General features: G+C 46.0%; 3 pseudogenes; all 3 read right to left on the reverse strand.

The window, feature by feature from the left end:
- Positions 1 to 451: 451 nt before the first annotated feature.
- LOC143949395 (5S ribosomal RNA) lies at positions 452 to 570 on the reverse strand (annotated as a pseudogene).
- A 7,976-nt stretch (positions 571 to 8,546) lies between these two features.
- On the reverse strand, positions 8,547 to 8,665 carry LOC143948527 (5S ribosomal RNA; annotated as a pseudogene).
- Positions 8,666 to 12,339: 3,674 nt separating this feature from the next.
- On the reverse strand, positions 12,340 to 12,458 carry LOC143946668 (5S ribosomal RNA; annotated as a pseudogene).
- Positions 12,459 to 13,344: the final 886 nt, after the last annotated feature.

The raw sequence follows: 13,344 nt of genomic DNA on the forward strand, positions 1-13,344 counted from the left end.
GAGCTGACTGGTGTGTTAGTCCATTTTACATTGTGCTTAATGTAATAAATTGCCGCATTAATGAGACTATTGATTGTACTGTACTGAAAACCTTTAATAAAAATTATTGAAACATAAAAAAGGGAAAAGAAAATGGTATGTTCCAACCCCATTTGACTACTACACAATACTCTTCCCCTATCTATGGATATCTAAGCTCTTCGAAGGTAGCAGGGCTAGTATCAATAATATTTTAAGTGGTAGAGGATCCCAACGAGATGGAGCTTTAATCTCATCTTGATATGACCGCAAAACTGTACACGTGCTATTCTCCTCGGACTTCTTACCATTGGCTCTGATATCCATGCAATATGATCGTTTGTTTGTAACTATTTGTATCACACATTCTGTGAAGTTGCCTTTGCATTGTATGTCGCATACTAGTAAATAAAAAAAAAAAAAAAAAAAAAGAAGCCTGTGGCACATGGTATTCCCAGGCGGTCTCCCATCCAGGTACTAAACAGGCCCGACACTGTTTAGCCTCCGAGATCAGATGAGATTGGGCGCTTTCAGGGTGATGGGGCCGTAGGTGATCTCTTCGGGCACTCTCAACCCTGTTGACAAACGCCAAGATGATCACCTTGGGAAACAAGTGAAAAAAAAAACAGGCCAAGGCCAACAACATAAAAAGAAGCCTACAGCGGGGGCGTGGCTTGGCTGAGCTCGATGGCGGACGTGTAATAGGTGAGCTCCGGCACCTCAGGACGAACACTACTGCCGAATTGAGGTACACCAGCTGCTACATAGGCAATTATCATGGGAACGGCTTCTCGAACATCTTCAGCTTCACGTTCCCGCTCCCCGAGGGGAAACGCGACCGGACGAGAGCATAATATCCCGGAGATGTTCCGATCACAGAGGGGAAACAAGGCGCCGACGCGCCATGATTCCTCACAGGCCTCAAACACGCGCTCTCGCTCCAGAACTGATATCGTGCTCTCGGAGACCTCCCCAGACGTGACACCGGCTAGTACCAGTTCTCCAGACGGCCCACGCTCGGAAACCTCTTCTGCAGCTATTAATATGAACGACCTTCGCACGATTGCCTCGGACATTAAGGATACATTATCGGCGGCCATTGCTGAACTACGCCTCGATCTTAAAATGCTATCCGACCGCATGCATACTGTGGAAAAGGTGACATAATCACATGAATTGAGCATTCGTCGCTCCACTAGGAAAATCGATAGCCATACCCTACAACTCAGGGATATGCAAAGGCACATGGAGGATTTGGACAACAGGGGGAGGCGCCATAACCTCCGAGTCAGAGGCCTCCCTGAAGCCATTGAAGGTGAGCATATAGCTCCCGCGATCTCAGCCATCTTCAACTCCGTGCTGGATAGGCCTTCCCACACTGCCATTAGCATGGATCGGATCCACCGAGCGCTCAGACCCAAAGGCAGGGACAATGATCCCCCACGAGATGTAGTATGCTGCTTAACCGACTACCGACTTAAGGAAGACATACTGAAGGCTGCTAGACTTAAACAGCAAATCTCATATGAATCTGCCCATATACAAATATTCCAAGATCTCTCTGGTATCACCTTACAACACCGCAGAGACTTATAGCCACTCCTGGATGTGTTGAAATCTAGAGGTATTTTATACAAATGGAAATTTCCGTTCTGTCTTACCGCCTCTCACCTCGGACGCACGGCTCATCTTAAGGTACCGGAAGACCTGCCCAACTTTTGTGCTATACTGGACTTGCCTCCGACCGCAGTCCCGAACTGGTATGCTAACTTTCGTCCGCTGATACCCAAACCTCAGCTTCCTCCTGATGACCTGATGGACACTCAAGCTACCCCGTATCGGAGGAGAAGATCTTCGTCTCGATCCAGGGGGATCCGCCACTCTGGTACCATTACCAGAGATTACAGCCCAGTATCCTCTCCACGCTCACGTAGAGCACGAAGGGACTACTGACATAACAGTTGTATATCTCCTTAACTACACGCGGTACTTGGAATTTGACGGCTGTCGTTCCTACTGCTATCTTCGTTCTTTTGGACATATAATCTACTGCTTTCTTTTTATTCCTCCTTGTTCGCTCCTCTTGGATGGCTGAAAATCCTGCCTATATTGACTCTTCTAACAGGAAACCTGGCACTATGATGGATACCGGCGGATTGACTAGACGGAAGAATTTAGATACCCGCCCTACTTGTCCTCTGTGACACTTTCTCATCTGACAAGGTTCCTCCAAGTTACGACAACTGGAATATATGGTGGATTTAAAAGGTTATGCTTTCCACTAGATTTGCAATGCTTCCACAGCTTATCTGCGCGGATCCCCGTTCGGACTGTTGCTTCGGTCATACGAAAATAGGTTTGTCGTTCGTACCGTCGATCTGAAGGAACTTTTGGTACGATTATATTCTCTTCGGCTGCAGTTCACTGACTTGCTCATTAAATCTACTCTCCTGCTAGGTTTTTTATCCTGGCGGGCTAAGTTTATACGGGCTGCATTACTATTTGTGACGCTTACCTGGTAGGTTATATCCACTGTAGAAACATATGGCTCACTATTTAAACTTTTATGCAGATCAATATCTCTAGAGGTTAGTTTGCTATGGCCATGTTTATACGCAGGTACAGATGTGTGGCCGCCAAGAAAACTTTCTACATCTCAGGAGGAAAGCGTGCCAATACCCTGCCTACTCTGTTTCTGCATAATATCTACAGCCTGCAGGTTTCCACCAGCTCAGTATGTTAACATTGATTAATATATTTATTGCTTTTTGATTGTATACCACTCTTTAGGTATTCCCGTGAGCCTAATTCTAATTTAATATCCTCTATATTTGTTGTGCCTAAATTTTTGTTTCCCTATGACTCAAAAGGTCTTTTAGGCCTTCATTGATATGGTAACACTTAATTCTCTTTCTTGACTGTACGCCCCTACCGACACGCTTTTGAATTGCATGTTGCACAGACCTTAGCTGTACACCTCCATAACTAGATGTTATGCTTATCCTCCACTATTGAGCTAGATCAGATCAACTTCCACTCTTCCCGCAGTCCCCCTGTTCATTACCCAATATGCAGATTGTAACATAAATGTCTACCGTTCCGATTACTTGTATTACCTATTATATCTTTGCTATCTCCATGGATACGCCAATGTGCTAGCCACTGTTTACATATCAATTCTCCATGTTACCCATTATACCTCATGAACATTTTGCCCGTCTCCTTAGTGCTGAGGGCCGTACCACCGTTTTTCTGTATATTACATATTATATACTATATACTACATACCTGTTCATTTGCAATTTTTCTGCTAGTCCCCCGTTGGGCTTTGTCCCGGTTAACCCCGATGTGGGGTGGGTAGGGGGTCACACATCTCTCTGGTGTGGGGTCCCCTGATCCTCCTTACACCGTCATCTACATTTTACCACCTGAAACAGTGGTCTTTTGATTCCCCCCCCCTTTTTTTTTATTTTTATCTCCCCTCCCCCCCTTTTCTATCCTTTCCACAACACCCAATCTCACCCGATACCCTTGCAATATGGAGGTCCCAGATCCCCCCACAACTGCCCCTAGGGATCTATCACAGATTGCCTCCCCTACTATCTGTTATTCCTTGAACATTAAAGGTTTAAATACCCCCGAAAAAAGATCCCAATTGTTATATACACTGCACAAAGCCAAAGCACATATTGCCCTTATCCAAGAGACACATTTTCGTACTGACGCAATCCCCAAACTCCAAAACACCTATTACCCCCTAGTATACCACGCAACCAATGATGGAGCTAAATCAAAAGGGGTGTCTATACTCATTTCAAAATCCTGTCCTTTAATCGTGTCTGACGTGCTACGTGATAAAGAAGGACGCTATCTCTTCCTCAAAGGCAGCATCTACAACAGACAGGTGACTATAGCCAACATATATGCCCCAAACTCTCACCAAGTATCCTTTTTCAGAGAAACTCTCTCCCTGCTTACGACATTTCAGACAGGACTCCTTATTGTAGGTGGAGATTTTAATGTTCCCCTAAACCCCTCCCTTGACACCTCCAATGGCTCCTCTTGTATTACTTTCCGGGCATTAAGAGATATCAAATCACAACTCCAATTACTATCCCTGCATGATACCTGGCGCACACTTCACCCGACGGTTAAAGACTTCACTTTCTACTCGCCCCCTCATAACAAATATTCCCGGATAGATCATTTTTTTCTCTCACAAGCAGACATTGCAAGTTTGGAAAAGGCCACGATTGAACCGTTACTCCTCTCTGACCACAACCCAATAACAATCTCCCTTTTACTGTCACAAGGTCCTCCACGATCTACCATATGGAGACTTGACGATTCTCTACTGCTGGACACAGCCAATATTGCCTCACTCAAAGAATGCCTCTCTAACTATTTTGCAGAAAATATGATAGACGATATGCCCCGTGCAGCAATTTGGGCGGCACATAAATGTGTTGTCCGCGGCTTACTTATATCCATGACTGCACAGAGACGTAAACTAAAGAAAGCACATATAGATAAACTGTACAAACGCATTCACTTACTGGAAAGGGCTCACAAGCGCACACTGGCTGAATCACATCTGGCTGAGCTTACGGCGGTTAGAGCTGAGCTATTAGAAGAACTGCAAAAAACCTTGAAGCGCAAATTTGTTCTGACCCACAAATTGTTTTACGAGTCGGGAAATAAAGCTGGTAAATTGTTAGCCAGAGCCCTTCAGAAGCGGAAAGCGTCCTATACTATACATAAGATTGTTACCCCAACTGGAGACTCAATTGTTGATTCTGACATTATGGCACAAAATTTTGTGACTTACTTTCATTCCCTATATAATCTACCGCACCAACCACATACAGATATGACACGCTCTAGAACAGACCTTATCTCTGATTTTCTCTCTAAATACGCGCCTCCCTCTCTAGACCCCATTAGTACAACAACATTAGATGCCCCCCTTTCCTTGCCCAAAGCCACCCTTGCCCTCAAACAACTGAAAGCGGGCAAAAGCCCGGGCCCAGATGGCCTGTCTGCAGCTTATTATAAGTCCTTGTCTGAGGTATTGATTCCCCACTTTCTTGCATCGTTTAATGGCCTCTCAACATCCACTAGACCACACACAGATTTACTCGAAGCGCACATCACACTGATCCCCAAACCTGGTAAAGACGCAACACTGATCCCCAACTATCGCCCGATCTCATTGCTTAATGTGGACATTAAATTGTATGCTAAGATTTTAGCTAATAGGATTTCACCCCTAATTTCTGATATCATTTCAACTGACCAAGTGGGCTTTATCCCTGGTAGAGAAGCCAGGGATAACACAACAAAAGCTCTGAACATACACCATTGGATGACCACCACAAAAAAAAAGGCTTTTTTCTTTCGTTGGATGCGGAGAAGGCATTCGACAGAGTGGCTTGGGACTACATGCATCTTGTGCTACAGCATCTTGGCCTCCCTCCACGACTTCTATCCATGATTGAGATCCTTTACTCTACTCCCACGGCTAAAATAAGGGTTAATGGTCGTCTGTCGAATGCCTTCTCCGTCGCCAATGGTACCCGTCAGGGGTGCCCGCTATCCCCACTCATTTATGTACTGACCCTTGAACCCCTTCTTCATATGTTGAGAGACAATCCTGATGTACGAGGGATAGACATCAAGGGTAAATCGTATAAAATTGCTGCGTACGCAGATGATATACTGCTTTTTCTTGCAGACCCGATAATCTCGATTCCAAATTTGTTGAGGAACCTGCAATCCTTCCAAGCCCTCTCTAACTTAAAAATAAACTTCGAAAAATCGAAAGCGTTGAATATCACTTTATCGGATTCTGAATTGGCCCACTGCAAGCGTAACTTCCCCTTCAGTTGGGAGCGTCATGCTTTAACATATCTAGGTATAAACATCCCCTCTGATTTATCCAAATTATATGATATGAATTTTGGCCCGACGCTGCTTAAAATTCAAGAAGACCTTCTTACCTGTCACAAAGGCCCATTCTCATGGTTTGGAAGGATTGCAATCCTCAAAATGAATATCCTTCCTCGGCTACTATACCTCCTACAAACAATCCCTATACTTCTTCCCAAACTATTTTTCCGTACATATAAACATATGTGCAGACAATTTATCTGGGGATACCGTGCCCTGAGACTAAGCTGGGCCAAATTAATTCTTCCCAAACATGATGGTGGCCTGGGCCTACCAGATATACACAACTATTATCACGCTTGTCTGCTTACTAGAATAGTGGATTGGCATGTTCATCACCGCAATAAAGCTTGGATACAACTAGAACAAGACATGATCCCAATTCCTCTGACAAATCTCCCATGGATAGCTAAATCAACAATCCCCATGACGATCCGGACCCACCCCTTTATAAGCCCAACTCTACAGGCTCTACACCGTACAAGTGCCACTCTCTGCGTTGACGGGCTACTAGGGCCTATGACTCCTTTATCCTCTAACCCGGATTTTCCCCCCGGTATCTCAGAACATAGACCTCATCACCGGACAGTGACCTACAGAGCGTACCAGTTCATTGAACGCGGGGAGATCTTATCATTTCCCCAAATGGTTTCTAAATTCCCAGAACTCCATTTACCATTTTTTAAATATCTCCAAATCAGGCACTTCCTTACTTCCCAACCAATAACACTCTGGAATAGGGAGCTTACCCCCTTTGAAACTTTATGTAACAGCTCCGAACCCCAACAGCACTTGATCTCTACCATCACTGCTTTACTTCACTCTGACACCAAGGCACAGGATAGTGTTAAACTGCAATGGGGTAATGAACTGTTAACTCCCATGACCACTGAAGATTGGCTGCGAACGTATGGACATACACATAAGGGTACTTTAAACGTATCGGCACAAGAGAACCGATATAAGATATAATCTAGATGGTATCGCACTCCTGAAAAAATACATAGAATATTTCCAGACATCTCCCCGACTTGTTGGAGATGTGACACTGATGTTGGTTCCTTTTTACATGTTTGGTGGGACTGCCCAGTACTTCAACCGTTCTGGAGAGCAGTCCATGACAATATAGTGAAGATCACGACATACACTCCGAACTACTCTCCAGCCCAATATCTCCTTCACCACACGCAAATCCCACAGAGCAGCTATAAGAAGTCTCTTGCCCTACATATGATAAATGCCGCCACGATGTGCATCCCCAGACATTGGAAAACCGCCAAGATTCCAACCTTGACTGACTGGTTTAGACAAATCAACCATACTGAAGAAATGGAAAGACTTATACACCAAGCTCATGACACACACTCCCGTTTCACTCACACCTGGGCATGTTGGATACATTTCAAGCTCTCCCCTACTTATACCGATACTCACCTACCACCCTCTTCATCGTCCTAAATAGACATTGGGATACTTACATAATCTTGGTATTTTTTGCTCTGGTTAAAAATCCTCCACTTTTCTTCCCCATTCATTCCTCCTAGCCCCCCCCTCTACGTTCTATATTAGGTTAGGCTCTAACTTTGGTTGTCCTTTAAATCCTTCTTTCAAAACAAAAATGGTTTGTTCAGTTACACTGTTTTCCATCAAGTCTCCACACAAACTCCTCGGTTGTTCCACCGAGTGTGCTACTCTCATCCACAGTTAGCTCCCATATGGGGTGGATGCCATTACCAGAGACTTGGTGCATGTTTATAGGTTTGCATTTTTTCCTCTCAGGCCTGTAATGGGTCTTAGTAGCTACTGATGAATGGGGTACTAATATCCATCAATCTTACGCCCACTACTCTTATGCCCCCGTCTTCCAAGCAATGTGATGGACAGTAGTGGACCCCATGTAATACATTACCCCGCATATATTACTCAGTTATTTTTTCTTTCCCTTTTCTGAATAATAAATGTTCAAGGTATGCTCAATGACCGAATCTTTACGCTTCGGTATTGCATTGACTATGCATCTGAATTGTATGTCTCTGAGATGTTACATTGCTGTTTTATCTTTCTAACATATGTATGCTCTGTTTGTTATATTTCAAAACTACAATAAAATATTTAGAGAAAAAAAAAAGAAGCCTACAGCACCTAGTATTCCCTGGTGGTCTCTAATCCAGGTACTAGCAAGGTCCAACCGTGTTTAGCTTCTGAGATCAGAGGAGATTGGGAGCTATCAGGGTTATGTGCCCATAGGCAATCTCTTTGGGCATTCTCAACCCTCTTGACAAATGCCAAGATAGTTACCTTGAGATACAAGTGAAAAAAACAGGTCAATGTCAACAACATAAAAAGAAGAATACGGCACTTGGTATTCCAACGCCATCTCCCATCCAGGTACTAACTAGGCCCAACCCTTCTTAGCCTCAGAGAAGAGAAGAGATAGGGCTCTTTCAGGGTGATGCTGCTGTAAGCGATCTCTTTGGGCACTCTCAACCCTCTTGACAAATATCTCTCTTGCCAAGATGGTCACCTTGGGAAACAAGCGAAAAAAAAAAAACAAATCAACGCCAAACAACATAAAAAGAAGCTTACAATAACTGGTATTCCTAGGTGGTCTCCCATCCAGGTACTAACCAGGCCCGACTCTTCTTAGCCTCCAAGATCAGATGGGATTGGGTCCTTTCAGAGTGATGTGGCCATAGGCAATCTCTTCAGGCACTCTCAACCCTCTTGACAAACACCAAGGTGGTCACTTTGGGAAACAAGTGGAAAAAAAACAGGTCAACGCCAACAACATAAAAAGAAGTCTATGACACCTGGTATTCCCAGGCGGTCTCCCATCCAGATACTGGGAAACAAGTAAAAAAAAAAAAAAAAAGTCGGAAGCTAGAGACAATACGGCCCGAGTCCTCAATTTAATCCATGCGGCGCATGTACAGGGAAGGCCCTTGCTTATGTTGTCAACGGACGCGGAGAAGGCCTTTGACAGGGTGGCCTGGCACTTTATGCAGGCCACCCTGGAACATATAGGTCTTGGCCCCAACATGATGAGCTGGGTAATGTCGCTTTACTCCACGCCGTCTGCAGCGGTACGGGTGAACGAGTGGTGCTCGGACTCTTTCCCCATCACTAATGGGACGAGGCAGGGGTGTCCTCTGTCTCCCCTAATTTTTATTCTGACACTGGAACCACTTATGTGTCACGTTCGGAATGACCCGAATATTACTGGCATATCCAAACCCTCGGCACACCACAAAATTGCGGCGTACGCTGACGATCTAATTTTTTCTGTCTCCAATCCACACATTTTGCTTCCCAATATACTCGCGTCTCTCCGGCGATACGGCAGCCTATCAAACTATAAAATTAATTGCGCCAAGTCGGCTGTATTGAATATATCGGTCCCGGATGGTGAGGCCAAGAGGCTCCGCTCCGCTTTTCCATTCTACTGGGCTGAAAAATCTATACGTTACCTGGGCGTTGACATCGCAGCGGATTTAGCGCAATTGTACCCGCTTAATTTTGTCCCTCGCCTGAATAGACCGAAATCTGATTTGGGAAACTGGCATGCTTTAACACTGACCTGGTTCGGGCGCTGTAATGCATTCAAAATGATGGCCCTCCCGCGGATCTTATACTTGTTCCAGACATTACCGATCCGGTTACCTCCAATTTTTTTCAGACAACTGCAGGTGCTGCTTCGGGACTTTATTTGGGCACGCAAACCGTCCAGAGCCCATTTGCAATTGCTTGCCAGACCAAAGGACAAGGGGGGTCTGGGTCTCCCAGATCTGAGACAATACTACAGAGCGACTCTGCTAGCGAGAGTCGTTGATTGGCATTGTAATGGCCCACACAGGCAGTGGGTGGAGATGGAGATTGAGGATGGATCCATTCCCCTATTGACCTCCCCGTGGCTCCTGTCCTCCCTACCAAAAGACCTCAGAGATCACCCCGTAGTGGGAGCTACGTTGGCTGTTGTGCGGAGGTTGTTCCGCTGCACACACATTGCTCCCCTGCCGTCACCAATGACTCCGGTTATAGGTAATCCAGACTTCCCACCAACAAGAAACTGCGACAGTTGACAGTGGTGGGGAAACAGCGTCTGGGAGAGGTGTGGCCCTCGGGAGGTCTCCCAACCACGCAAACTGTCGCTTTCTGACCCTCCGCTTGACTTGTTTAGTGCTTATCAACTTTGTCACTTTCTTCTGGCCATACAAAGGGCCCCCTACACTCCTAGAGATCTGACGCCCTATGAATCCATCTGTCACAAAAGGGAACCTGTGCGACACACCCTCTCCCTCCTGTACAACCTATTGAGTAGTCAGGAGGAGGAGTCGACCCCACCATTTATCCACAAATGGGAGAGGGACTTTCAGGGACAACAGATAGGGAAGATCCTGACCTTAGTACATAAAGCTTCCATCGCAAACCAATATCAAGAATCAGGATACAAGATAGTCTCACGCTGGTATAGAGTCCCATACCTTCTGAATAAAATGAATAGATCGATCACGGATGTTTGTTGGAGGTGCAATTCAGATACGGGGACCATGGGACACATTTTCTAGGCATGCCCAGCCTTGAGGAACTTTTGGGTAGAGGTGACCGGGACGATAAAAACTCTCACAAATGTAGATATCGCAGAAAACCCAGCAGCGTGCCTTCTACACTTGACCGAACAGCCTATTCGAAAATACAAAAAAACCCTCACGATGCAACTCCTGAACGCCGCCCGGGCCTGCATTCCCACACTGTGGAGGCAGCCTCAGCCCCCATCCAAGGTGCTGTGGTATTCCAAAGTCAATCATATTCTCCAGATGGAAGAATTGACCGCCACCCTTCACAACACTGAAGAGGCATTTAGTGTTACATGGAGGCCCTGGAGGTATTTTACTGGTACTCGAGACTACATTCGGGAGGTGAGCAGCGTCCCTGTCCCAGAAAACGACTGAACATCTAACGTTTACCTACATAGGCCATGTCTGCCCTGGGTGGCATTCCCCCCCCCCCCCTCCCTTTTTGTCTTTATTTGTCTTTTTTTCCCCGCCGCCACCCCCCCTCCTCTCTCTCCGTCTTTGCACTCTCTTCTCCCCCCATCCTCCCTTTTGACTATGCCTTGTCTCCTTACTAGCCTTCGGGACCCAGAAGAACCCCAGGGTTCTGGACACAACCGGCTCATATTTTACTCTGGTTCACATAGGTCATGATAAGCTGGCTCGCTGTGGTCCCAGTTGTTCTCCATGATTACATTTGTCCGAACGGAGCTGCACTAGTTATACTGTACTACATGTCGGAGGTGGGGTTTCTCTCTTTTCTGCATGAAACTGTAGGACTCCCCTCTGAGAACCCAGAGTTATTTGGCTGCCTATTTTTTGTTACCATGTAATTGTGACCCTGGGTCATGCTGTATGGTTGACTGTTATATTTATGTTGTTCTACTTATATTTAATAAAAGAATTTAAAAAAATAAATAAAAATAAGTCAATGCCAACAACTTAAAAAAAAAGCCTATGGCATCGAGAAATCCCAGGCGGTCTCTCATCCAGGTACTAACCAGGTCCCAACCCTGCTTAGCCTCTGAGATCAAATGAGATTTGGCTCTTTCAGGGTGATGCAGCCATAGTAGATTTTTTCAGGCACGCTCAACCCTCTTGACAAACGCCAAGATGGTCACCTTGGGAAACAAACAAAAAAAACAAGTCAATGCCAACAACATAAAAAGAAGCCTACAGCACCTAGTATTCCCAGGCGGTCTCCCATCCAGGTATTAAGAAGGCGCGACACTTTCTAGCCTCTGAGATCAGCGGAGATTGGGCGCTTTCAGGGTGATGTGCCCATAGGCAATCTCTTTGGGCACTCTCATCCCTCTTGAAAAATGCCAAGATAGTCACCCTGGGAAACAAGCGAAAAAAAACAGGTCAACGCCAACAACATAAAAAGAAGAATACGGCACCTGGTATTCCAAGGCCGTCTCCCATTCAAGTACTAACTAGGCCCAACCCTTCTTAGCCTCTGAGATCAGAGGAGATAGGGTGCTTTCAGGGTGATGCGGTTGTAAGCGATCTCTTTATTCACTCTCAACCTTCTTGACAAATGCCAAGATGATCACTTTGGGAAACAAGCGAAAATAACAGGTCAACACCAACAACATAAAAAGAAGCCTGCAGCATCTGGAAAACCCAGGCGGTCTCCCATCCAGGTACAAACCAGGCCCAACCCTGCTTAGCCTCTGAGACCAAACGAGATTGGGCGCTTTCAGGGTGTTGTGCCCGTAGGCAATTTCTTTGTGCACTCTCAACCCTCTTGACACATGCCAAGATGGTCACCTTGGGAAACAAGGGAAAAAAACAGGTCAATGCCGACAACATAATGAGAAGCCTACGGCACCTGGTATTCCCAGGCTGTCTCCCATCCTGGTACTAACCAGGCCCATCGCTGCTTAGCCTCCGAGATCAGATGAGATTGGGCTCTTTCAGGGTGATTTGGCCGTAGGCACTCTCTTTGGGCACTCTGAAGCCTCTTGACAAAGGCCAAGATGGTCACCTTGGGAAACAAGCTAAAAAAAACAGGTCAAAGCCAACAACATAAAAAGAAGCCTACGGCATCCAGTATTCCCAGGCGGTCTCCCATCCAGGTATTAACAAGGCAAGACCCGTTCTAGCCTCTGAGATCAGCAGAGATTGGGCGCTTTCAGGGTGATATGCCTATAGGCAATCTCCCAATCAAGACACTAACCAGACCAGATCCTTCTATGGCACCTGGTCTTCCCAGGCAGTCTCCCATCCAGGTACTAACCAGGACTGACGCAGCTTAGCCTCTGAAATCAGACGAGATCGGGTGCTTTCAGGTTGATGTGGCCGTAAGCGTTCTCTTCAAGACACGCCCAACCCTCTTGACAAACGCCAAGATGGTCGCCTTGAGAAACAAGCGAAAAAAACAGGTCAAAGCCAACAACATAAAAAGAAGCCTATGGGCTTACAGCGGACCTTAAAAGATGGGACCCACTAGCTCTGTCATGGTTCGGACGCTGTAATGTGTTGAAGATGAATGCGATGCCGCGACTTCTGTATCTACTACAAGCCTTACCTATCAAAATATCCCAGACTTTCTTTTATGCGGTTCGCTCAATCTTTATCAAGTTCCTCTGGCACGGCAAACATACGCGTATTGGTAGGGCAATGCTATTGCGACCGAAATTGCGGGGAGGTATTGGCTTCCCGGAACCCTGCTCTATATTACACAGCGACGCACATTACACGGGTGGTTGACTGGTGCCGGCATGGGGAACTGAAGCTATTAGTCAAACTAGAGCAGGAGATGGCGCGGGTTCCACTGGCTGGTCTGCCTTGGGCGGGGAGGCCATTGGAGCCCTGTGTGACT

This window comes from Lithobates pipiens, unplaced genomic scaffold (assembly GCF_037356315.1).
Source record: "Lithobates pipiens isolate NorthernLeopardFrog02 unplaced genomic scaffold, aLitPip1_a1.2 Scaffold_30, whole genome shotgun sequence".
Taxonomy (NCBI): domain Eukaryota; kingdom Metazoa; phylum Chordata; class Amphibia; order Anura; family Ranidae; genus Lithobates; species Lithobates pipiens.